Here is a 23,323-nt window from a genome sequence, read left to right as displayed (position 1 = left end):
CATTGTGGAGGGCGCCATTGCCGTCTTGTGAGTGGTGTCCTCTAGAGCTCAGAGTGCACAGCCTGAACCAGGCAGCCCTGCCCTACCCTTGTCAGCAGCTCTCCAAAACACCCTGCTCACTTTTGTCCCCAGGGACCTTATGCTTCCTGCTCTCTCTGCCCAGAAGGCAGAGTTGACAATGTTTGCCTACCTAAAACCCATCACCTCCTCCAGGAAGCCTTTCCCCCTCCTCTGTGCCTCATAGCATTCTATGGTATTCTAATCACAATACCCACCCCACTGTCCTATAACTGAGTTGACCGGGCTCTGTCATCCTCCAGTGTGGTAGATTGGATCAGAAATGGCCACAACACATGGTCAATGCATACAACGGAATATTATTCAGCCTGAAAAAGGAAGGGAATTCTGACACGTGCTACAACATGGGTGAACCTTGAGGACATTGTGCTAAGTGAAATAAGTCAGTCACAAAAGGACAAATACTGTGTGGTTCCAATTATCCGAGGTACCTAGTGGAGTCAAATTCATAGAAACAGAAGGTCGAATGGTGGTTGCCAGGGCCTGAGGGGAAGAGGAATGGGGAGTTAGTGTTTAACTGGCATAGAATTTCAGTTTTGCAACATGAAAGGAGTTCTGGAGATTGGTTGTACAACAATGTGAACGTAATTAATGCCATTAAACTATACACTTAAAAATGGTTAAGATAATAAATTTTATGTTTTGTGTATTTTACCACAATTAAAAAACTTCAAAAGGGGCTACAACAATACGTTGTACGCCCATATGTTCTGGTCAATCCACCACCACATGACGGAGTCTCTCTCTATTCCCTTTGAACCTGGGAAGGCCCTCGTTAACTGCCATGGTAACACAGAATGTGGAAGAGGTGCTGCTACGTGGCTTTAAGAGGCTGGGTCATCAAAGAGAACACAGCTTCTGCCTGGCTTTCTTGGGAAAGGGGCTTTGGGATTCTGGAGCTACCATGTAGGAAGTCTGGCTACCTGGGGGCCACCATGCCAGAGAGGCCACAAAGAGAGACCACAGAAGATAGAGAGATGCCCAAGAAGCAACAGCTGACCCAGCCCACAGCTGTGAGTCTCCCCAGCGTCAATTGCCAGATTTTGAATGAACCTAGGATGGGTCCAACCCCCAGCTTTTCAGGTGCCCCAGCCAATGAGTAGAGCAGATATGAGCTGTCTCCTCTGAGCCCTACCCATGTTACAGAGCAAAAGAAATATCTTTTTAGGATGACAAATGTGTCCCAGCTTGCCTGGGTCTTTCCTGAGTTTAGCACTGAAGGTCTTGCATCCCAGGAATCCCCTCAGTCCTGGGCAACCAAGATGGTTGGTGTTAACGGGCTGAGTTGTGTCCCCCCAAATTCATCCGTTGAGGTCCTAACCCTCAGGACCTCAGAATGTGACTGTATTTGACGACAAGGTCTTTAAAAATATGATTAAGGTAAAATGAGATCGTCAGGGTGGACCCTAATCCATTCTGACTGGTATCCTTCTAAGAAGAGGAGATTAGGACACAAACAACACACAGACTGATGGGTGACTATGTGGGGATGCAGTAAGAGGACAGCCATCTGCAAGACAAGGAGAGAGGTTGAGAAGAAACCAAGCTTGCTGACACATTGATCTCAGACTTATCTCCAGAACTGTGAGAAAATAAATTTCTGTTGCTTAAGCCACCTGGCCTGTGATATTTGTTATGGCAGCCGGAGCAAACTAGTATAGTTGGTCATTGTTGTGGACTAAATGTTTGAGTCTCCCCACCCCAATTCATATGTTGAAGCCATAACCACCCAATGTGATGGTATTTGGAGGTGGGGCCTTTGGGAGGTAATCAGGTTTAGATGGGGTCATGAGGGTGGGGCCCTTATGATGAGATTAGTCCCCTTATAAGAAGATGAAGAGGGTGAGATCTCTTTTTCCGAACACACACAGAAGAAAAGCCATGTGAGGACACAGTGCAAGCCAGTAAGAGGGTCCTCATCAGGAACCAAATCTACTGGCACTTTGATCTTGAACTTCCAGTTTCTAGAACTATGAGAAAGAAATTTCTGTTCTTTAAGCCTCCCAGTGTATGGTATTCGTTAGGGCAGCCTGAGCTGACTAAGACAGTCACCCTGGCTGTTATTATATTGAAACCCTAACTTTTGGGGTGGCTTCTTATGTAACAGCCAATAACCAGGCCACCCTGACGATGAACTCCTTGAGGGGAGGGGTCACGTTTTCCATTATTATATTCCCAGTTCTTCACTTCATGCATAAATATTCTTTTCTTTTTTAATTTTCAGACATCAGAAGGACTGGCTGAACAACTGAATACATTGGGGTGGGGGACAGTAACTGTCCCAGATGGGCAGCATCTTAGGTGGATTATGTAACTGGGTTTGAGAATGTCTGAGTACATAAAGCTATGTGACAAGTCGATTGCCTTTAGCAGGTCAACCCCATCCTTTTCCTTCTGGCAAGCACAGGCAATGTGATTGCTTCTACCTCTGCAATTGCTCAGTGGCCCAAATGTAGTCACCAATCAGACCTTTTGCTTATTTCATCTCCCACCCGGCAGGGGCTATCGGAACATATAAAAATCATCCTGGCTTACATCTGCTTCCCCAGTCATCACTGGCTGGGATTTTGGACCATTATCTGTCTGTAATGATGTCTCTCTTCTCTCAATAGTGTCCAGATTTATTGAATTGGAAAGTCTTGGATCCTTCTGGCTAAGGATGAACCTCCCGGGTTTACGACTCCTCACCTAGGTCTCAATTCAGAGTCACCAACAGCTGCTCAGCACACGCTATTTAGGCCGCAGGTGTAGTTCACTAGTAAAATAAACACCTGATTCACATATGCGAGTGATCCAGAATATTATCCAGATGTTGGGACAAATACAATGGTATCATCTGTGGGAAAAACACATTCGCTGCCGCGAGGGGCAGAGGCCCTGGACAGAGTTGATGTGCAGCCTGGAGTGTGACGTGCTGGGGTGGTGCATGCCAAAAGGCCACACCAGTGGATCCCACCCTCGAGCTGCAGCCCGATTCTGTCATTGCTGCAAGATTGTTGATTTAGGGATAAACAATCTAGACTAAAAGAAAAAAAAATCACACAGCTCTCTGCCCAGTTTGGAGCTGGACTCTGTTTGTGGTCTCAGGAGGTTGAGCGTCAGTAGAACTGTCTTGGTTCCAGCAGACAGGCCATGGGACACTGAGTCCCCTCACTTCTAGGCTATCTGCTTCCAGCCTATGCATGACTACCTGAGTGGAGGGCAGCAGTGTAGGGGTGGGGATGATGACAAGGATAAGAGGGGTTATCTGGGACTTGCCCAGCTCCCGACTCACCAGTGTTGTGTCAAAGCCCCCAATCTCCCAGCTTGGGAGGGAAGAGGCAGCAGCTGAGAAACAGAAGGTAATTTTTAAGTTCTAAATATTTTTATTGAAGTATAGACAAGCAGAAAAGTACATAAATTATAAATGTACACGTCGATACATTTTCTCAAACCAAACACACTCACATAACCAATACCCAGATCAAGAAACGAAGTGTGACCCGAAACATCCCAGAAGCCCCTTTACGCTCTCCACTTGTTATCCCCATTCCTGAGGGTGGCCCCTATCCTAACGTCTAACAGTACCAATAAGTTTCGTCTGTTTTGGGGGAACTTATATAAATTAAATCATCAATATATACCCTTTTTGGGGTCTGGTTTCTATGGCTCGACATTTTATCTGTGAAATTCATCAGCGTGTTGTGTGAAGTTATAGCCCGTTCATTCTCATGGCTGTATAGTATTCCCTTGTGTGAATACATCACAATTTATTTATCCATCCCACTGTTGATGGGCATCTGGATAATTCCTAGTTGTGAATTATGGAGAGTGCTGCTATGAACATTATAGTACTTATCTTTTGGTAATATAAGTAAACATTTCTGTTGGATGGAGAGCTAGGAGCAGAGTTCCTAGATCAGAGGATATGGGTCAGTAGGTTGTAGCTGTCCTAATTCATTCAGGAGAAGTTTGGTTGAAAGAAGTGGAAGCACGGATGCTCATTATTTTGGTGTGTTGCCATTCCAGGGCTAGTCTGAGAAAATTCCAAGAGGAGAAATTGTGGTCTTTCCCCCTTTGCTTTACTTCGTGTGCTTTCTCCTGAGCACATACCCGGGCATGCACACGTGGCCTCCGTTCTCACAAGATGGGTTGCAAAGAGAAGCCTTCTTCTTGAGGTGTTTTGTGGGAATGTCACAAAGACCCCTTGACCCCAAAATGTCCCCCATTGGCCTGATGTCGATGTCTGAATTTCCTTGGTAAAACATATAAATGGAAGACAAATAGTTGTGGAAAAGGCAATGTTCTAACCTGAAAAACCAAAGCCAACACTGAGCCAATAAGCCAGGAGGATGCAGGCTGGGGTAATCACGAGGCCAACATGGCATTGGACATGCGATTTGTGAGGGGGTCCGTGTCAGAGTCAGAATTTGTGGGTAAATCTGAGGTGAACCCTGGTCCACAACAAAATTCCTTGGGAAGTGTTTAAAAATCCTACAATGCAGGCCACCCCCAGACCAATCAAATAAGACACTCTGGGGGAGAGTCCCAGGCACCAGTACTTTCTAAAGCTCCTCTGGTGGTTCCAGTGTGCAGCCCAGATGTGATTTTGTTCCCCAGGATAATTGTTGACCACTTCCGCCAGAGGACATTTGGCAATGTCTGGAGACATATTTTGGTTGTCACAACTGGGGGCGGGTGCTACTGGTATTTATTGGGTAGAGGCCAGGGATGCTGCTAGACATCTTCCAGTGCACAGAACAGCCCCCCACAGCAAAGAATTATCCAGGCCCAAGTGGTGATTGTGCCTAAGTTGAGAAACTCTACTCTGGGCAAATTCTCATGGATGATCTCTGTAAAAGTCTGAGGCTTTGTCTCAGCAGACTCTCTTGATCAGGATGATGAATGATCATTTTGAGCAAGGAAATTTCCCCTCTCTCCTACCTTCTGGAGACTGACAATGATATCTCCTTCATCTCTTCACCTCCCCAAAGAAGTAACCTGCATGAAAGGAACCAGAAGAAATGAGATAGAAAAATTTACTTCCTTGAAACTAACACGACTTTGTAAATCAACTGTACTTCAATTAAAAAAAAAAGAAAAAGAAAGTTTCCATAGCCTCAAAAAAAATTGAATGTAAATCAACCTCATAAAATCGTAACATTATGTAAATGATGAATATTATGCATAAACAATATTAAAAACAAATAAACATTATTTCAGTCAAAATTTTAAAAAGGAAATTCACTTCGCTACCTATGTCGATGTCCAACCTGTGTCAGAACCTTGGAATAGAAACTGGGTGACATGCCGTTGTCCTCATCCCTGAGTTGGGGTCATGTCCCACAGAGTGGAAAATTAAGCATAATCCCCTTGAATCAAGATTCCTTTCATATAAAATTTGAAAAACATTTTTTTTCTCACTGTATCATAGGGCTCATTTACGACCTGCTGTTGGACTTTTGTGTGATTGTTTCCTAGATAGAGAGATAGTGAAGAAAGTCTACACACAGCATAATGAAATGCCTTGAAAGTGATCTGGACTGTCCCGGACAGCCTGACACCTCTGCCCCAGAATTTTATAGCACACACTCTCTGAATCACTCACCTGATTGAGATGTGGCTTATAATAACATTTAAATGTGTCACGTGTTTATACTTTACACCCCAAGGAGAATGTTCCTTAAGAGTAGGGATTCTGCCTCCCCCATATTTTAGGAGCTCAGGAAATGATGGTAGAAGGAAAGAGAAAGACATGGAGGGAAGGAGGAAGAAAGGAAGGGAAGGAGGGAAAGGGGGAGGGAGGGAAGGAAGGAGGGAAGGGAGGGAAGGAGGCTTGATATGGGCCCTGATATATCAGAATCATGTAACTACAGTGACGTATTGACATTCTACAAGGTGTCTGAACGTCCGGGAAACACAGGATACATTTATTATCAAGCAGTATGTTAGCTACATTTTCAGATGTTTCTAGACACCCTGCAGTGTATTTATTTATAAATGACAAATGTGTATTTATAAATACACTCTTTTCTCTGTGTTTCCAGACATTTTAGGCTTTCTGTAATATAGTGATTGTCCTATATTTAATATATTATATAGAACTTTTTTTCATATTAACTATTGGACCCATTGCTTTAAATTTAGAGGTATTTCACCTTAGGAGATTTCTAAAGTTGGAAAAAAATGTACAGAGCATATTATTTGAAATAGAAACTAACATTATTGTTTAAATATACATTTATCCTGGAGGTTCTTGATTTTTTTTGATATTCTGTGTCAAAGAATTAGAAAAAAATCCACTCCAGTTATTTGAGTAATCAGTGGTGATGTCAAGGTTTGGGTGGTGTTTGTCTTAAGGAGACCACCTGCTGAAACAGATCTTCCAGGGACCCCTGCATTGGAGCTTCCTGGGGAGGCTTATTAAAAGAGCATGTTTCTGGGCCCTACTCCAGACTGGCTAAAGCAGAGCCTTAGAATCTTCATTTTTAGCAAGCTTCCCTGGTGATCCTTTTGCACCCAAGAGTCATTGTGTAAAAAGCAACAGATTTTACAAGTCCCCAATGGCACACATGATATGCGCAGATGCGTGGTGAGTAGCAAACTCAATAAGACCCCTTGTAACTAAGGCCAATAAAAAAAAAGCCTAGTGGAGAGAAGTGCCATGGGCACTGTCAACAGCTGGCTCAGAGCCAGGAGCATCCTTTTGGAGCTGCTTTTACGAGAAGGGGGAATTTGCAGTTTGGTTCCTGGAGGAATTGCCTTGTAATAATAATAATAGCAGTAACAACAACAATAATCAAATAGCTAGCAGCCATTGAGTGCCTACTAAATGTTAAATGATGTACTAAGCATATTACACATACATGTATTTAATCCTCCCAATGCTTCTAAAAGGTAGGTACAATTATTATCTCCATTTTACAGATGAGAAAAATGAGGCCCAGAAAGGCATTTAGCTCACCTAAGATCGCACAGCCAGAAAGAAGCAGAGCTGGGCTTCACATTCTGGCAGACCAGCCTCAAAGCCCACCTGTGTGACCACCGAGCCTTGCACTAGACAATACTTGTTCTTCTGAGCCAAGTGAAGAGCAGAATTTGGATTTATTAACACAGTAATTGAAAGGCTTTGCTTAGAATGCTCCATTTATAGATAAGTAAGGTGAAATAATTGGGCTTCTACATATGCCAGGCGCTGTTTTAAGCCCTGGATATATAGAAATGAACAAAGCAGTGTGTCTCTGACCTCAAGTTGTTCACAGTCCTTAAGGAGAAAGGCAGGAAGCACATCACCGCATGCATCCGTGTGAACCTGCAGCTCCCGTTCGTGCTGCTCTGAGCAGGTGTGAAGCAGCGTCTTTTCTGGATGAGGAAGGCTGGGAGTTTAGACAAGGCCTGGCGAGAATGGCTTGTCTCTGCTCCCTGATGTCTGGGCTTCACCTGGGATGGCTTGAAGCCTGGGGCTGCAGACATCTGGAGATGACTCATCCAGTTGGAGCCTGGGCTGGGATGCCTTGAAGGCTGGGCTCAGCAGGGTCTGTTAACCGAGGCCCCTACGTGTGGCCTCTCCATGTGGCTCGGGCTCAACAGATCAGGGCAGCTCAATTCCAAGAGGGCCATCAAAGAGTGAATGTTTCAGGAGAACTAAACACAAGCTGTGTTGCCTTTTTGACCCAGAGTTGGAAATTACCCGGTCTTACATTCGCCTAGTCCATTGGTCTAGACAGTCATCAGCCTATCCAGACTCAAGGGGAGGGGGGCCATAGATGTCACTCCTCAATGAGTTGCATTCCATGAATAGTCATAGTTTAAAGGGGGAGTTTATTAACAAAGGGGAAGGACTCTTTAACTTCAGACATTTATTTGCTATAGTTGCTGGAAGAGAGGGGTTTGTTTGTTCGTTTTTTAGTGTCTCATGTCATACCCATCAGCCACTTTCAACTGTCCAATAGATTTGACTGGTAGAGGAAAACATCTCAGGGCTTGTGTCACTTCTTCAGGTGAATCAGAATTCTGGAGGTGAGACCCAGCAATGTGTATTTTAACAAGCCCTCCAGGTAATTTTTATGTGAGCTAAAGTTTGAGAAACGCATTATGCTCTACAGCATAGAACTCCAGAAAGGCTGAAGAATTGAAGATCCCATGCTCCGTCGTGAGACCCCCACCTCTTTGCTCTCTGTATCCCACTCCAAGAGTGCTGCCCTCCAGGCTTATGTTTCTCCACTCTTTTTCCCAATCTTTACTACCTTTGCCTTAAGGGTGGAAAATGAAAAGATTCTTTCTCAGGAAACCGAGTGATCCTAGAGCAAAGTTCTTTAGTAAAACCAATGAAACAGCTCGTTTTTTTGCCAGGTTTCCCTTCAGTGAAGGCTACCAGTTGACAAGGGTTACCCTCACACACACAACCTCCAACCAGCTTAGCTCTGTTAAATATGATAGACAGCCAAAGGTCAGCAGACATTTGGAGAAAGCCATCACACAAAAGACAGAGATCAAACAAGTAAATTCATGAAATGAAGGGACCTAGAGAAAATTCAGGGGACAGAGAAAACTTCAACAATAACAGCAAAGAAAAAATCCAATAATAATTAATGCTCCTAAATTTGTAAGAGAAGACACTGAATTCGTGAATCAAGAACATGACATGATAAAGCAGAACAAATGGAAGATAAGTACAAATCCTTGGAAGTTAAAATAGGGTGTTTACAAGTTTGGGTAGAGGGTTGCAAGATAATGTTGAAAATACTTTTCCCAGGGAATTCCCTGGTGGTCCAGTAGTTGAGACTCTGCGCTTTCACTGCTGAGGGCCTGGGTTTGATCCCTGGTCGGGGAACTAAGGCCCCACAAGCCATGTATTGTGGCCGAAAGAAAGAAAATAATTTTCCCAGAAAATACAAAAAAAGACTAAGAAATGAAACACAGGGGAGAAAAATTAGAAAATCAGATGGAAGGCACATTTCACCAGCCTTGCCACTTTCCCCCAAGGCAGGCCTGGTATTCAGCAAACTTTAAGGTGAGAGCGACCTTTGTCCAGTACCTATATGTGCCATGCATCAAGCTTGCACTGTATGTGTCTGACTGATGTAGGGCTCTAATACAGTGATCTGAACCACTCAGACAGAAATCCCTGAGAGTGAGGAATTGTGCTTCCCTAGAAGAGCACATTGAAGAGTCAATGAGATGTCAAGACTCAGGTTCAAGGTGGGCTCCCAAAAGTAAGGTCAGTGCCAGTCGGGAGCTAAACCGATATGAGTAAAGGGATGCTAGAGATTCTAGGTTTCGTTTTATTGCCTCCTCCCACCGACCCAAGAAGAAGGGGAAGAGAAAGAGACAGATAGAGAGAAGGCCAAAAGAGGGCCAAGTCACGTGTTTGACAACAGGAGTCATAGTTAACACAAATGGCGTTGTAAGCTTGTAAGTGCAGGGTGGCAAATATTTGATTCTAAGTGTGTGATTGCTGCAAGGTAAACCTCCCCTTTATCCCCAGTAATAAAATCTGCTACACACACATGACCTTGCATGAGTGGCTTGATTTGGGGATGGGTGCTAATACACTGGCAAGAGCAGGGGTGACCTATGTCGTACATACAGTGGGGAATCCAGAACAGGACTAATTCAGAAGGTAGAAGAGCTCGTGGCCAGCCATGGCCAGGACAAACATTAACCATCCCCATCCCTTTATCCCCAATCCCTCCTCAAGTCCCCAGAGAGACTGGGAGAGATTTGAGATCTTCCACACACAGTGGATGCAGTTGGAACAAATGTTTGAAACTCAAGGTCCGGGTTACCTTAGTTGACACGTTTTTTTTCATAAACCCGATTTCATTTACATTCATGGTAAATCTGCAAGTTAGTCATTATTGCCATGATTTTACAGAAAATGAAGCTTAGAGCGTTTAAAATGGAGGTTAGACAACTTAGCCCACGCACCCCAGGTTTAAGAGCCAGGCCCTATTGGTTCCAAAGCTTATGCTTCTCCCATTACACCAGGCCCCATAGCAATGAATAATGTGCCAAGTTCAAGTCCTTCAACCCTTCACTGAAGGCATTGTATAATACTACCGAACTGGTAGCTTTGATAGGGCTGAAAAAACTCTAGCGTGGAGTAGCTTTTGGTCTAAGGTAAGCATTTATCGCTATCTATAATATTTCCTGATTGCTTGAGGAAGCTTTATTTTCTTCCCCCCGCCCTTCTCTTCTTCAATTCCAAAACCTACTCTTTTTCCTTCCATAAGCAAGAAAGCAAAGGATATAGACAGCCTCATTTATTTTAACTCTAAAGGAAGAGCCCTGGGAAGTTAATCAGACTGCCAGGAATCTGGAATTTGCTGATGAATGGACGTTTGCCTGAGCATAGTAAATTCTCAGCTAATTGAAAGCAGATAACAACAGTAATGCATCCACCTTGAAAAACATCACATTCCTAATAAATAATTGGAAATGGCAATCTTTTGACATATGAACTGAGGGGATAAAGTCTTAAATAAATTCCGGACTAATTCCTGTCACATATATTATACTGTATTTAACAGTTGTGCCATATGAGAAGATTAAAAGCTATAAATCTCTTTGCAACACCATCTATGGCAGTGTTTTAAACCCAGAGTAAATAGGAGTGAGGTTCTTAGAATGGCTCATAGAATATTGACTTCCATGATTTTAAAGTTGTGTGTGCGCGTACGTGTGTGTGTGTGTTTTGGGGGTCGTTCCCCTCTCTCTTCATCTGAGCCCAGAGTCAGAGGAAACAGATCATTGAAGAGTTCCGGGAGTCATCCCAGTCACCTGGGTGCTGCCACAGAGTGCATCTCCTAGGAGGTTCTTGGTAATCCCAGTGATCCATGGATATCACCTGGGAACTTGTTAGAAACGCAGAATTTCAGGCGTCATCCTAGAGCTACTGAATCAGAATCTGCATTTCAACAGGATCCCCAGGTGATTCATGTGCACATTAACCTTTGAGAAGTGCTGCTCTAGTGTTCATCCCAGGACAATTCTAGACAACTTGAGTGGCAGCAGAGTCAACTGGATCCACTCAGGATTGATTTCACCGCAGGCTCCAGGGTAAGCCTAATCCTCAGAAAGACCTTTATTTTCCTCCTCGCTTGTCCTAGAAGGTGGACCCAGCCTCCTGCCCAGGCCCTGCCTTGACACTGAGTTCCAGAAGCCAGGTCCTTGCCCTGCCCCTTCGTTCCTACTCCCTAGTTCAGTTTCTGGGGCCCCAGACTGGGATTCATTTCCTCTGGATTGGGAATCCCTCCCTCGCCAGTCCCCTCCTTAGCCTCCTGGGACTGCAGCCCTGCCCAGGGCCATCTCAGACCCATGCACCTATGGGTCCTTGCCTGCTGTCAGCTTCCTTGAACAGTACTCACCTGCCTGCTCGGTGAGGCCAAGGTGCTGTGCTGGTGGGAGACCACAATAGGCTACTGAAGGAGGGAGAAAATCTCTGATATCCACCCCACTCTGGAATCCTCTGGGATTTCTGGATTATGCAGACTAATTAAGATTTCTGAGGTCAGTTACTCTTTTTTTCATATTTATACCATCACATTATTTTTTAATCAAAGTATAGTTAAGTTACAACGTTGTGTTAGTTTCAAGTGTACAGCAAATTGATTCAGTTATACATACATATATACGTACATATATTTTTTTCAGATTCTTTTCCATTTTAGGTTATTACAAGATATTGAATATAGTTCCCTGTGCTATACAGTACGTCTTTGTTGTTTATCTATTTTATATATGGTAGTGTGTATCTGTTAATCCCAAACTCTTAATTTATCTCTCCCCCCTTTCCCCTTTGGTAACCATAACTTTGTTTTCTATGTCTGTGAGTCTATTTCTGTTTTGTAAATAAGTTCATTTGTACCATTTTTTAAGATTCCACATATAAGTGATATCATATGACATTTGTCTTTCTCTGACTTACTTCACTTAGTATGATAATGTCTAGGTCCATCCATGTTACTGCAGATGGCATTATTTCATTCTTTTTTATGGCTGAGTAATATTCCAGTGTGTGTGTGTGTGTGTGTGTGTGTACCACATCTTCATTATCCATTCATCTGTCAATGGACATTTAGGTTGCTTCCATATCTTGGCTATTGTAAATAGTGCTGCTATGAACACCGGGGTGCATGTATCTTTTTGAATTAGAGTTTTCATCTTTTCCAGATACATGCCCAAGAGTGGGATTGCTGGATCATATGGTAGCTCTACTTTTAGTTTTTTAAGGAACCTCCATACTATTCTCTATAGTGACTGCACCAACTTACATTCCCACCAACAGTGTACGAGGAGCCCACCAACAGTATAGGATAATCTCTAGGTCCACCCAGGTTGCTGCAAATGACATTATTTCACTCTTTTTTTATGGCTGAGTAATATTCCATTGTGTATATATTCCACATCTTTATCCATTCATCTGTTGATGGACATTTAGTTGGTTACTTTTAAGAAAGATGTTTTAGCCATCATTTCTTGATGTGTGTTTAAGTACTCCACCAGAAGATATTTTTCTTATATTATCTCATTCATCCCTCACAATAGCCCAACGAGATATGCATTTTTTGGAAATTTTATTGAAATATACTATATAGTAAAATGCATAGGTTTTAAGCATCCAGGTAAATGAATTTTGATGCACATATACACCTGTGTAGCCCGCACCACAGTCAAGATGCAGGCCGTTTTCATCACCGCAGTGGGTTCTCTTCTGCTCCTTTTCAGTCAATTCTCTCCACTCCAGAGGCTAGTACTGTTCTGACTTCTATCCCCATAGGTTCATTTTGGCTCTTCTGAGAGTTCATATAAATGGAATTATACAATGTGTTATTGTTTTGTGTCTGTCTTTTTTCACTCCACATGAGGTCTGTGGGAGGCTGTTATTGTGTTTATTAGCAGTTCCTGGTGAGATATTTTAATCCCCATGCTACCTGTGAGTAAACGGAAGATTGGAGAGATTAGCGAACTTGCCCTGGTCATATGAGAAGGGTCAGAGCTGGTATTAGAATCCTTCTCAGTCTGAATTAAGAATCATCTCAAACTCTCCCTCAGGTTGCACCACACCAAATATTTGAGATTGTATTTTTAAATGAATTCTGTGCTACTGTTCTCTGCATTTGGAGAGTCTCTTTATTTCTCACTGATGGCTACCCTGTCCTGACTTTTGTTAATGAGTCTCTGTTTTCACATGGATAGGTTTCTGGTGTCCAGCATTGCATGAGATCTTCAGAGGGGATTTCATCCAGGCCTCCTTGGGAGGAAATGTCTTGAGGTGACCAGCAGGGTAGAGCAAATGTGGAGCCCCTCAGAGGTGGAAACTGCCTCCTTGAGATGAGATTAGGGGATGTGATGACTAATGTTATATGCCAACTTGACTGGGCCATAGGGTACTCAGATATTTGGCTAAACATGATTTCTGAGTATGTCTGTGAGGGTGTTTCTGGTAGAGACCAACATTTGAATCTGTAGACTGAGTAAAGCGGATTGCCTTCCCCATTGTGGGTGGGCCTCACCCAATCTGTTGAGGGTCCGAAAAAAACAAAAAGGTGGAGGAAGGGAGTATTCACCTCTTCTGTCTGACTGAGTTCAGACATCAGTCTTCTTGCCCTCAAATTGGGATTATACCATTGGCTGTCTGTCAGGCCTTCAGACCTGGGCAGGAACTTATGCCATCAGCCCTCATGGGTCTCCAGCTTACCAACTGTAGATCTTGGGACTTCTCAGCCTCCATAATCTAATGAACCAATCCTTTAAAATAAATCTCCTTTTATCTCTATATCAATAGGTATAGGTATAGATATATCTCCTATTTCCTATTGGTTCTGCTTCTCTGGAGAATCCTAATGCAGGGGACAATTGAATGTCTTATTAGTTCTATCCCAACCATTTTGCCAACAGTTTCTGAGATGAGAGGGCCTTTCTCTGCCAGAAGAGAACCAAAATTCCCACACCATCTCTCTCACAGAGTTTGCTGGCTGATCAAATGGGAAAAGAATGCAAAAATGATTTATAAACTGTAAAGTTCTTTATAAAACTAAACTGTTGCACTTCCTCACTCTGGGTTGCTTCAAAGTGAAACTTAAGCCAAAAGGATAAATTAGAACCAATCACCCATCTGGAAAGAACAATTTGACTACAGTGCTGGTGCTGTGTGATTGTTTTTACTCTTGGGCCTTTCTCTTATGAATAGGAATACCCACATTTTATTACTTTTACTTCCTACAGAACTCCCCCCCAAGATGGCCTAGCCAATTAGTTAGTTTCAGGTTTTTCTTTGAACATTTAAAATGGAAAGGCCAGATTATATTAAAATAATTATTAAAGAATTAGCTACACAAAAGTTGCTTTCTCACACCATTCCAGGGAAAGAAAGGAATAAGAAAATCTGGAATTTGGGTTGAGTAGAAGAGAAACTTCCCTGATAGAGCTAATTATTTCATTACAATGGATTCATATTAAGATCATGCCTAGCAAATTTTTTCAGTTTGCTACAGTTGAATATCTCCAACAAGATTAAATCTGTAATTTCCTTAGAGCCCATGATTAAATTATTCCTATTTTTCTTTTTTAGCTATTGTAAAACTCCTAGTTTCTTTCTTTTGTAGATTTTATAGTAGGACTGTTCAATCATCTCTACAACTTTTCATGCAGACTTTCTGAATTTTTAAATGGTAGAAATCAGAAGGGGATACCCTACAGTGAAAAAATTCTTTTAGCCCCTGTATGCAATATTCCTGCTTATATGTCTCTCTTGGATCTTTGTTAAATAATAGAGCTACTTAGCTAACATGTTTAGGAATTAAGTCTGCAGGTATTTTAGTCATATATGGGCATGGCTGTTGAATTTTATTGTATTGAATCCTAGCGATTACCTTTACTGATCTCTTTCCTCTTGCTTTATAGCTGTTTCCTGAGTTTTACTAGGGGCTTTCAATACTGTAGTCCCTAGTTCCAGGGCAGCTTCTTCCCTGGGATTCCCCATGTCCAGAATGCCATTATGTGTAAACATGTTGATCAGACTTGTTCTGTCCCCCAGGTCACTTTTGTAATGGATTTAAGACTGACCTTCAGGGTCATCGTTCAAGTGTGAGGTCTCATACTACCTTTCCATTGGTGGTAGAGTATAGCTGTTAAGAGCACTGTGTTTATTTGTTGATCTTTGGGCAAGCTAAGTGGTGGCCCTTGATGGGCAATTTAGATGAAGACGCTCTATAAATGTCATGTCCTTGTGCTGTTTCCAAAACGTCATGAGGCAGAGTAGCATGAGGCTTGGACGGACAGACCTAGGGTTTAAAAGCAGGCTCTGCCACTTACTGGCTGAGGGACCTTGGACAAGCCACTTAGCCTCTTTGAGCCTCAATTTCCTCGTCAATAAAGTAGAGATAATAATAGCAACCTCACAAAGTTGTCAGGATTATTGGAGTTTGTAAAGCGCTTGGCATAGCCAAGAGATTGCTATTTGGTGACCGCTCCATTCATAATGAGTCTCTGGGTATGAACTTCTGCCCTTCCCCAAAACTGTGTGATTTGGACTGCATGGATTTTTCTAGTTTGCTAATGAGTCTGTTGTTCCAAACAAAATCAAAGGCTCTTTAAAGTCAAGAGCAAGTACGCATATTGTCTCTGCAGTGATTTAAGATGGGAAATTCTGTTGAGTTAACTCCTTACAAAGCTATGAAGATTACTTTCCTGTATCCATTTTATGCTTAGAACTTAACAGTTTATCTTGCTTCAGTTATTCCTATATTTTCCAAAAAACAGAAATGACATGTGTTGTTCTGTAATTTCTGGGGCCATTCCTCTTCAGTTTTTGTTATGTAAGATTTGCACAGGCATTTATTTTTATCATTCTCACACACCTTTTCCAGTTCAGATCTCCTCCCAGGTGGCAGACCAGTTGTTTTCCTACATATCCTGGAGTGAAGAAACAGGTCTGGCCCATTCCCCGGACCATTATACAAGGGACTTGTTCATACACGACGTCACAACACATTGCTATTTTCCTCTCCATTTCAGGTGTGACCTGTCCTTATTTCCAGGTCAGTGGTCACTCACTCATGGGTAGTTTGATGTACTCTAGGTCATTAGTAAAGATGTTAGATAAGGACTTAGCTGATAGCAAAACCCCCCTCCCCCCACCGCCCCACTGCCACAGCTGGCTCAGTTAGAAAGCCCCAGAATGGTGAAAAAGGACACTTTATGTTATCACAATGAACTATTCCCTTTCAGTAACTTACAGAAATGGTACATTCAGAGAGTGTGGAGCATGTCACATGTTTGGTATTTAATGATGGATGAGTTTGTTCCAGAGCCTAAGGAGATGTTTGTAGGCAACATGTTAATTTGATTTGAATCTGGACTTCAAACGAATTCAAGCAGATTGAAACATCATGAACAAAGGGATGTTGGGATAATGCAAAGTATCCTGCTTAAGTTCACCCTTCCATGGCTTTCCAATTTATGAAAGAGACATCTAACAGAGCTGCTGGGGGTCACTTTCAGATGAGTCTTTATCTAACATCTTTATTAAGGACCTAGAGTGTTAGTGTGCCACCCTTAGGAAATTAATGGATCTAGGCATTGATCATCAATGGCTGGTAACATCACAAAGAGACAATCATATATTATGTACTTCCTGATGGAAGGACACACTGCCATTTATGAAGCATTCTTCTCAAAAAGAGCAAACCTGAATCTGATCAAATCTCTAGATCCTGCGACCAATGTACAGGAAATACAAAGACAGAAAACCTATTAATTGACACCATGAAGATGCAATCCACAAAATCTAAACTTTAGGGATTCTACAGGACAAACAATCCAGTGTCTTCACAAATTGAAAGAAAAAAAGAGATACAAGGGGTATCTACAGAATTAAAGATATTTAAAAGGTAGATTATTCCATCACAATGTGATGACTTTATTTAGATACTAGTTCAAACAAATAAATGCTTAAAAAAGATATATGAGATAAATGGAAATTTGAGCACTGACTGGGTGTTTGATAATCTTAAGGAATTATTAATTTTTTAAGCTGTGATAATAGTATTGTCTTTATGTTTTTTTAAAGAGTCCTTATCATTTGGAGATGCGTATTGAAATCTTTTTGGATAAGGTGATCCTATGTTTGTGATTTGTTGCAAAATAATATGGGAGGGGAAGAAGTGAGTGAGGCTATCGATGAAAGAAAAGTAGTAGTTGTTGAAGTTGGGTAATAGGGGCTCATTATACTATTCTCTTTCTTTTGTATCCATTTAAACTTTTCCATAATTTAAGAAAAGATAATCCAAGACACTGTGAGATCCTCAATGTCAAGAGAGAAAATAAAATCAAGAAATAGATGCATGATGCAAGTGTGAAGTACAGTGATAGGTACCCTATTTAAATTATGTTCAATATTCTATATATGCTTAGATAAAGAGGTGGATTAATTAGCTAGAAAGAGTTTCAACAAGACTTGAAAGATCTTGTTCAAGTTTCTGAAATTGGTACTTGACCAAGCCTGGCTCTGAAGTGTTTGTGTCTTAAGATTTATACTGTTAACCCCCAAGCTATGTGACTACTGCATCGGGGTATAGGAGAGGCAAAGAATGAAAAAAGAAAACCGCAAATCTTATTTATTGATGGTGTCTTTGTGCCAGGCACTTTACACATATATCTGCTTTTAATCCTAACTTTAAACCTTGAGGTAGGCATTATTATCTCTAGTGTACAGCTGGTGAAACTGAGACTGAGAAAAAGAAAGTAACTTTCTCAGAGTCACATAGCCAGTAAGAAAAGGATCAGGGATATTCACCGAGTTCAGTCTGATGTCAGAACCTCATGGAACCACTTTCAGGACAGTGGAAAGAAATATATGTGTAAACAGCAATAATAATTAGTGTGATAATGTCATTGACGTTTGCGTGGATGTGCTTCCTTTACAGGGTGAAGGGGGATCCTATCTTCATTTCAACAAACTAGGGATTCTCCAAACTTTTGTTTTAACATAGTCCTTGTAGCAAATGCTTTTGGTGTTCCACACCACATCGCTTGTGGTGGACAGTTTCCATACACATTTAAAGTCCCACCCCAAGTGTTAGTCACTTCTGTCTGCTTTCAGGAACTCATTCAGCCCACACAGGGCAGTGGGCTGGAATTTAATAGAAGCGTGTGTGGGTGGAGTTAACACTAGTGGGTGGGAGGGACCTTTCATCAGTGAGAGATAGGAGTCAGCAGATAAATGCTCCAGCTTCCCATCTTTGAAGGAACACTTCCAATTCCAAGGTACACTTGGTAGTTCTTCAGGGGATTCCTAGTAGGACTGAGCTTCAGTTGCCCACAAAGGTAACCAGCTCAACCATGTATTGGCTTTGCCAGCTTCCCTGTCTCATGTTCCCTGTTCCTTCACTCTTGCTTCCAGGATCACCTACCAGATGAAATCCCTGCACCAAGGTTTTGTCTTAGCTCTGTTTCTGGTGGAACTTGAATCCCTTTTAATAAAAAAATTCTGAGTCCACCCCTGATGTATGCATATTTGTTTATTTATAAATTATATTCATGATTATTTTATTATATGTACTGTAAAATATACACTAAGAAGTTCTGAAAGGATGAAATAAACAAAAACAATTATTATAAATATATATATATATATATATATATATTTTTTTTTGCAGTACGCGGGCCTCTCACTGTTATGGCCTCTCCCGTTGCGGAGCACAGGCTCCGGACGCGCAGGCTCAGCGGCCATGGCTCATGGGCCCAGCCGCTCCGCAGCACGTGGGATCTTCCCGGACCGGGGCACGAACCCGCGTCCCCTGCATCGGCAGGCGGACTCTCAACCACTGCGCCACCAGGGAAGCCCCCTAAAAATAATTTTTGAATGTCTATTTTCAGTTTGTTATAGTGTGCACAATGTGTTAGTATAATCATAGTCACTACTTACAAAATTTATAAAAGATAAATGGGCATTCACTGAGGAAGCATATGCTAAATATTTTACTGACGTGATGCATGTAAAAAATTATATAGACCACTGCTATAGACTGTAGTCATTCTATTTTTTTTAATAAACTTTATTTTAATTTCAAATTCCACTTGTTCACTGCTGGCATTTAGGAAGGTGATTAATTTTTGTATAGTAACATTGTATTCTGCAACCTTGCTAAAATCACTTATTAGTTCCAGGAGTTTTTTTTGTTTGTTTATGCTTTCAGATTTTCTACATAGACAGTCATGTTTTCTATGAACAAAGACAGTTTTATTTCTTCTATCCCAATCGGTATACATTTTACTTACTTTTCTTTTCTTATTGCATTAGTTAGGACTTCCAGTACAGTGTTGAAGAGGAGTGGTAAGAGGGGACATCCTTGCCTTGTTCCTGATCTTAGTTGGAAAGCTTCAAGTTTCTCACCATTAAGTATGATATTAGCTGTAGGATTTTTGTAAATGTTCTGATTTTATCAAGTGGAGAAAGTTTCCCCCTATTCCTAGTTCACCGAGAGTTGTTAATTATGAACGGATGTTGGGTTTTGTCAAATGCTTTTTCTGCATCTATTGATATGATCATGAGATTTTTCTCCTTTAGCCTATTGATGTGACGGATTACATTAATTGATTTTTGAACATTGACCTAGTCTCGCATACCTGGAATAAATCCCGCTTGGTAAAAAAATTTTTATTATTATTATTAACTAGAGGAGCAAAACCTCTTTTTGATCTTACTAAAATTCCTTTGTAAGTGAAAGCAGTGTGATTGAATATGCTTTGTACTTTTGCAAAATCTCAGTTTAACACTTTGTGAAAATGTGATTTGAACGTCTGGTTCTAAGTTTCATTTATTTTGATGAAACTTGGTTGTAATGGCTTGACATGACTGGAAAAGACATTGACAAAGATGTAAATTCAAAAGGAAGAAGTGGATCATTGGCTGCACTGACTAATTGCAACAATCTTTTTTTCAAGCCATATACCAACTCTGCAAAGATTTTTGTTGAAAATTGACTAGTGAATTTCTATCTTTTAATGTCACATTGTTCTAATAAAACAAGTAGAAGATGCAACATTTGGAAGATAGGTAAACAGGATTGAAAATTTCATTTCTATTTTTTTAATGTGTGAAGATATGAAAGTTTTTATAAGTGTCACCCATACACATTGTTTGCTGCAACAAAAATAACACAATGAAGGAATCTTCCAAATATCTATGCTCTCTCCATAGCGTAGATTTCTTTCAAAAAGTAGTTAATTTCTCATTCATTTAAAAAATTTCAATTTTTTAATCTCAAAGGGATAGATCGTGTGCTTTCTTTAGTTTATGCTAAATAACAAAAGTTAGGATCACTTGACATCCTAGTAAAGGTTAGAAAATTTGGAACCCTTATTTAGAGTAAAAAAAATGCAGTAGTCATCTTTAAGTTTCACTACTTTTAAAATTTCCTTCCGACAAGATCTTCCCCGTATGGTGCAAGCGGAAGATGATTATTACCCATTCCACCAGGAAGTTTTATACAGATTCTGGTATTTAAGATAATATAATCCATAAACCATAAATCTACCTAAATGAGCATTCAAACTTCAATCCCTCACAAGGCAGGTGGCAAGTGAACTTGTAAGGATGCCTTGGCCATCCCATTGTATTTAATTATTTTTCTTTTAATCGAGATAAAATTCACATAACATAAAATTTACCATTTTAATCATTTAAAAATGTAGAATTCAGTGATTTGGGGCATATTTACATTGTTGTACAACCATCAACACTATCTAATTCCAGAATGTTTTCATCACCTCAAAAAGAAATTTTGTACTTTAAAACAGTCACTCCCCATTCTACCCTCTCCCCAGCCCCTGGCAATCCCCCCATCTGCTTTTGGTCCCCATTGTGTTTTGAAGCTCCCTCCTTTTTCTCAGAATAAGGTGCCTACTGTGTGTCTCCTGTGACCTCTGAGAGGATGCCAATTCAACCAGCATACTAAATATCATCAAAGTCTATTTAATTTCTTATTGTTTAAAATTAAAAATATTATGGAAATTCTAGTTATTTCTTTCTGAAGACTGCACCAAACCTTTACTGAACACAGTTCCTAGAATGCTGTAGGTGTTCAGTAAATCACTGTTGGATGAACAAAGCAATTTCCTTCCCCACTTTGAATATCTCTCCCTCTCTTCTCTCTCTCACATCCCTTTCTCTCTCTCTCTCTCTCTCTCTCTCTCTCTCTCTCTCTCTCACACACACACACACACACACACACACACAACTTTTACATATAAAGCAAATTGAATCAAATAATAACCTTTGTTACTTAAATTTCGGGTAGACAGAAAATTGAATTAGTCACCAAGATCCCTTCTGGGTCTAGAATTCTGTGAGGACACCAACTGGTAGAATGAACAGCAGTCATCCTGTTTGCCTGGAATTGCGGGATTTCCCGGGATATGGGGGCAGTCTGGGGCAAACCAAGATGAGTTGTGCCCTTTGCCCCCTGAGCATCTATATATTTGCTGGATGCCATCATGTAGCCCCTCTTACCAGAGCCTCTGTCTTGCGGATGTGGGCCTGAAGCTCCAGCTACCAGGCTTGCTGCATTCCCCTACTCACAGACACTGCTCCTGGAGCCGAGTCCTACTTGTGGGAGCCAGAGACAGTTATCATAAACAGGATTTGGGCACTCCTGGCTTCCTGGCCAAATATTATCAAAATCTCACAATTGTTTCTTTTCTTAAATTGAGGTATAGTTGACTTACAATATTATATTAGTTTCAGGTGTACAGCATAGTGATTCAATATTTTTATAGAGATTATACTCTGTTTAAAGTTATTATAAACTATTGGTTATATTGCCTGTGCTGTACATTACATCCTTGTATCTTATTTATTTTATACCTGGTTTGTACCTCTTAATTCCCTACCTGTACCTTGTCCCTCCCCCTTCCCTAGCCCCACTTCCCCACTGGAAACCACTAGTTTCTTCTCTGTATCTGTGAGTCTGTTTCTGTTTTGTTATATTTATTCTTCTGTTTTATTTTTTAGATTCCAAATATAAGTAAAACATACAGTTTGTGTCTTTCTCTGTCTGACTTATTTCACTAAGCATAATCCCCTCCAGGTCCATCCATGTTGTTGCAAATAGCAAAATTTCATTCTTTTTTGTGGCCGAGTAGTAGTCCATTGTGTATATACATATCTTTGACATTTATTCTGTATGTCATGTATCTTAAATCTGTACCTCTGACCTAATTTATTATCATGTACTTTAGACTTGCCCATTCAACTGCTGCCCAGATATTTGCATTCTAATATTGCTTGGACATCTCAAAATATAAATAAGGAAACAAAAGCTTTAAATGACACATTAAACAAGATGGACTTAATTCATATTTATAGGACATTCCATCCAAAAATACACTTTCTTCTCAAGTTCTCATGGAACATTCTCCAGAATAGATCATATCTTGGGTCACAAAACAAGCCTTGGTAAATTTAAGAAAATTGAAATTGTATCAAGTATCTTTTCCAACCACAACGCTATGAGACTAGATACCAGTTGCAGGAAGAAAACTGTAAAAAATACAAGCACATGGAGGCTAAACAATACACTACTAAATAACCAAGAGATCACTGAAGAATTCAAAGAAAAAATCAAAAAATACCTAGAAACAAATGACAATGAAAACACGATGACCCAAAACCTATGGGTTGCAGCAAAAGCAGTTCTAAGAGGGAAGTTTATAGCAATACGGTCCTACCTCAAGAAACAAGAAAATATCAAATAAACAACCTAACCTTACAGCTAAAGCAATTAGAGGAAGAAGAACAACAACAAACAAAACCCCAAAGTTAGCAGAAGGAAAGAAATCATAAATATCAGATCAGAAATAAATGAAAGAGAAATGAAGGAAACAATAGCTAAGATCAATGAAACTAAAAGCTTGTTCTTTGAGAAGATTAACAAAATTGGTAAACCACTAGCCAGATGCACCAAGAAAAAAAGGGAGAAGACTCAAATCCATAGAATTAGAAATGAAAAAAAAGTAACAACTGACACTGCAGAAATACAAAGGATCATGAGAGATTATTACAAGCAAGTATATGCCAATAAAATGGACTACCTGGAAGAAATGGACAAATCCTTAGAAAAGCACAACCTTCCAAGACTGAAGCAGGAAGAAATAGAAAATATGAACAGACCAATCACAAGCACTGAAATTGAAACTGTGATTAAAAATCTTCCAACAAACAAAAGCCCAGGACCAGATGGATTCACAGGCAAATTCCATC

The 23,323-nt window shown here is 40.8% G+C and overlaps 1 protein-coding gene across 1 annotated transcript in view; it reads left to right on the top strand.

Moving 5' to 3' along the window:
* The window catches only part of EFHC2 (EF-hand domain containing 2), a 250,923-nt gene extending 232,273 nt beyond the window's left edge, over nucleotides 1-18,650 (top strand). The window contains exon 14 of the mRNA XM_027091524.1: nucleotides 18,464-18,650. The gene's annotated coding sequence lies outside the window, so the exon portion shown is untranslated. The remainder of the gene's footprint in view (nucleotides 1-18,463) is intronic.
* Nucleotides 18,651-23,323: the final 4,673 nt, after the last annotated feature.

The sequence above is a fragment of the Aethalodelphis obliquidens genome, unplaced genomic scaffold, assembly GCF_003676395.1.
Source record: "Aethalodelphis obliquidens isolate GAN/ISIS:26980383/991018 unplaced genomic scaffold, ASM367639v1 scaffold71, whole genome shotgun sequence".
Lineage (NCBI taxonomy): Eukaryota > Metazoa > Chordata > Mammalia > Artiodactyla > Delphinidae > Aethalodelphis > Aethalodelphis obliquidens.
The sequence above is the reverse complement of the archived record's forward strand: the minus strand, read 5'-3'. Positions and strand labels throughout refer to the sequence as shown.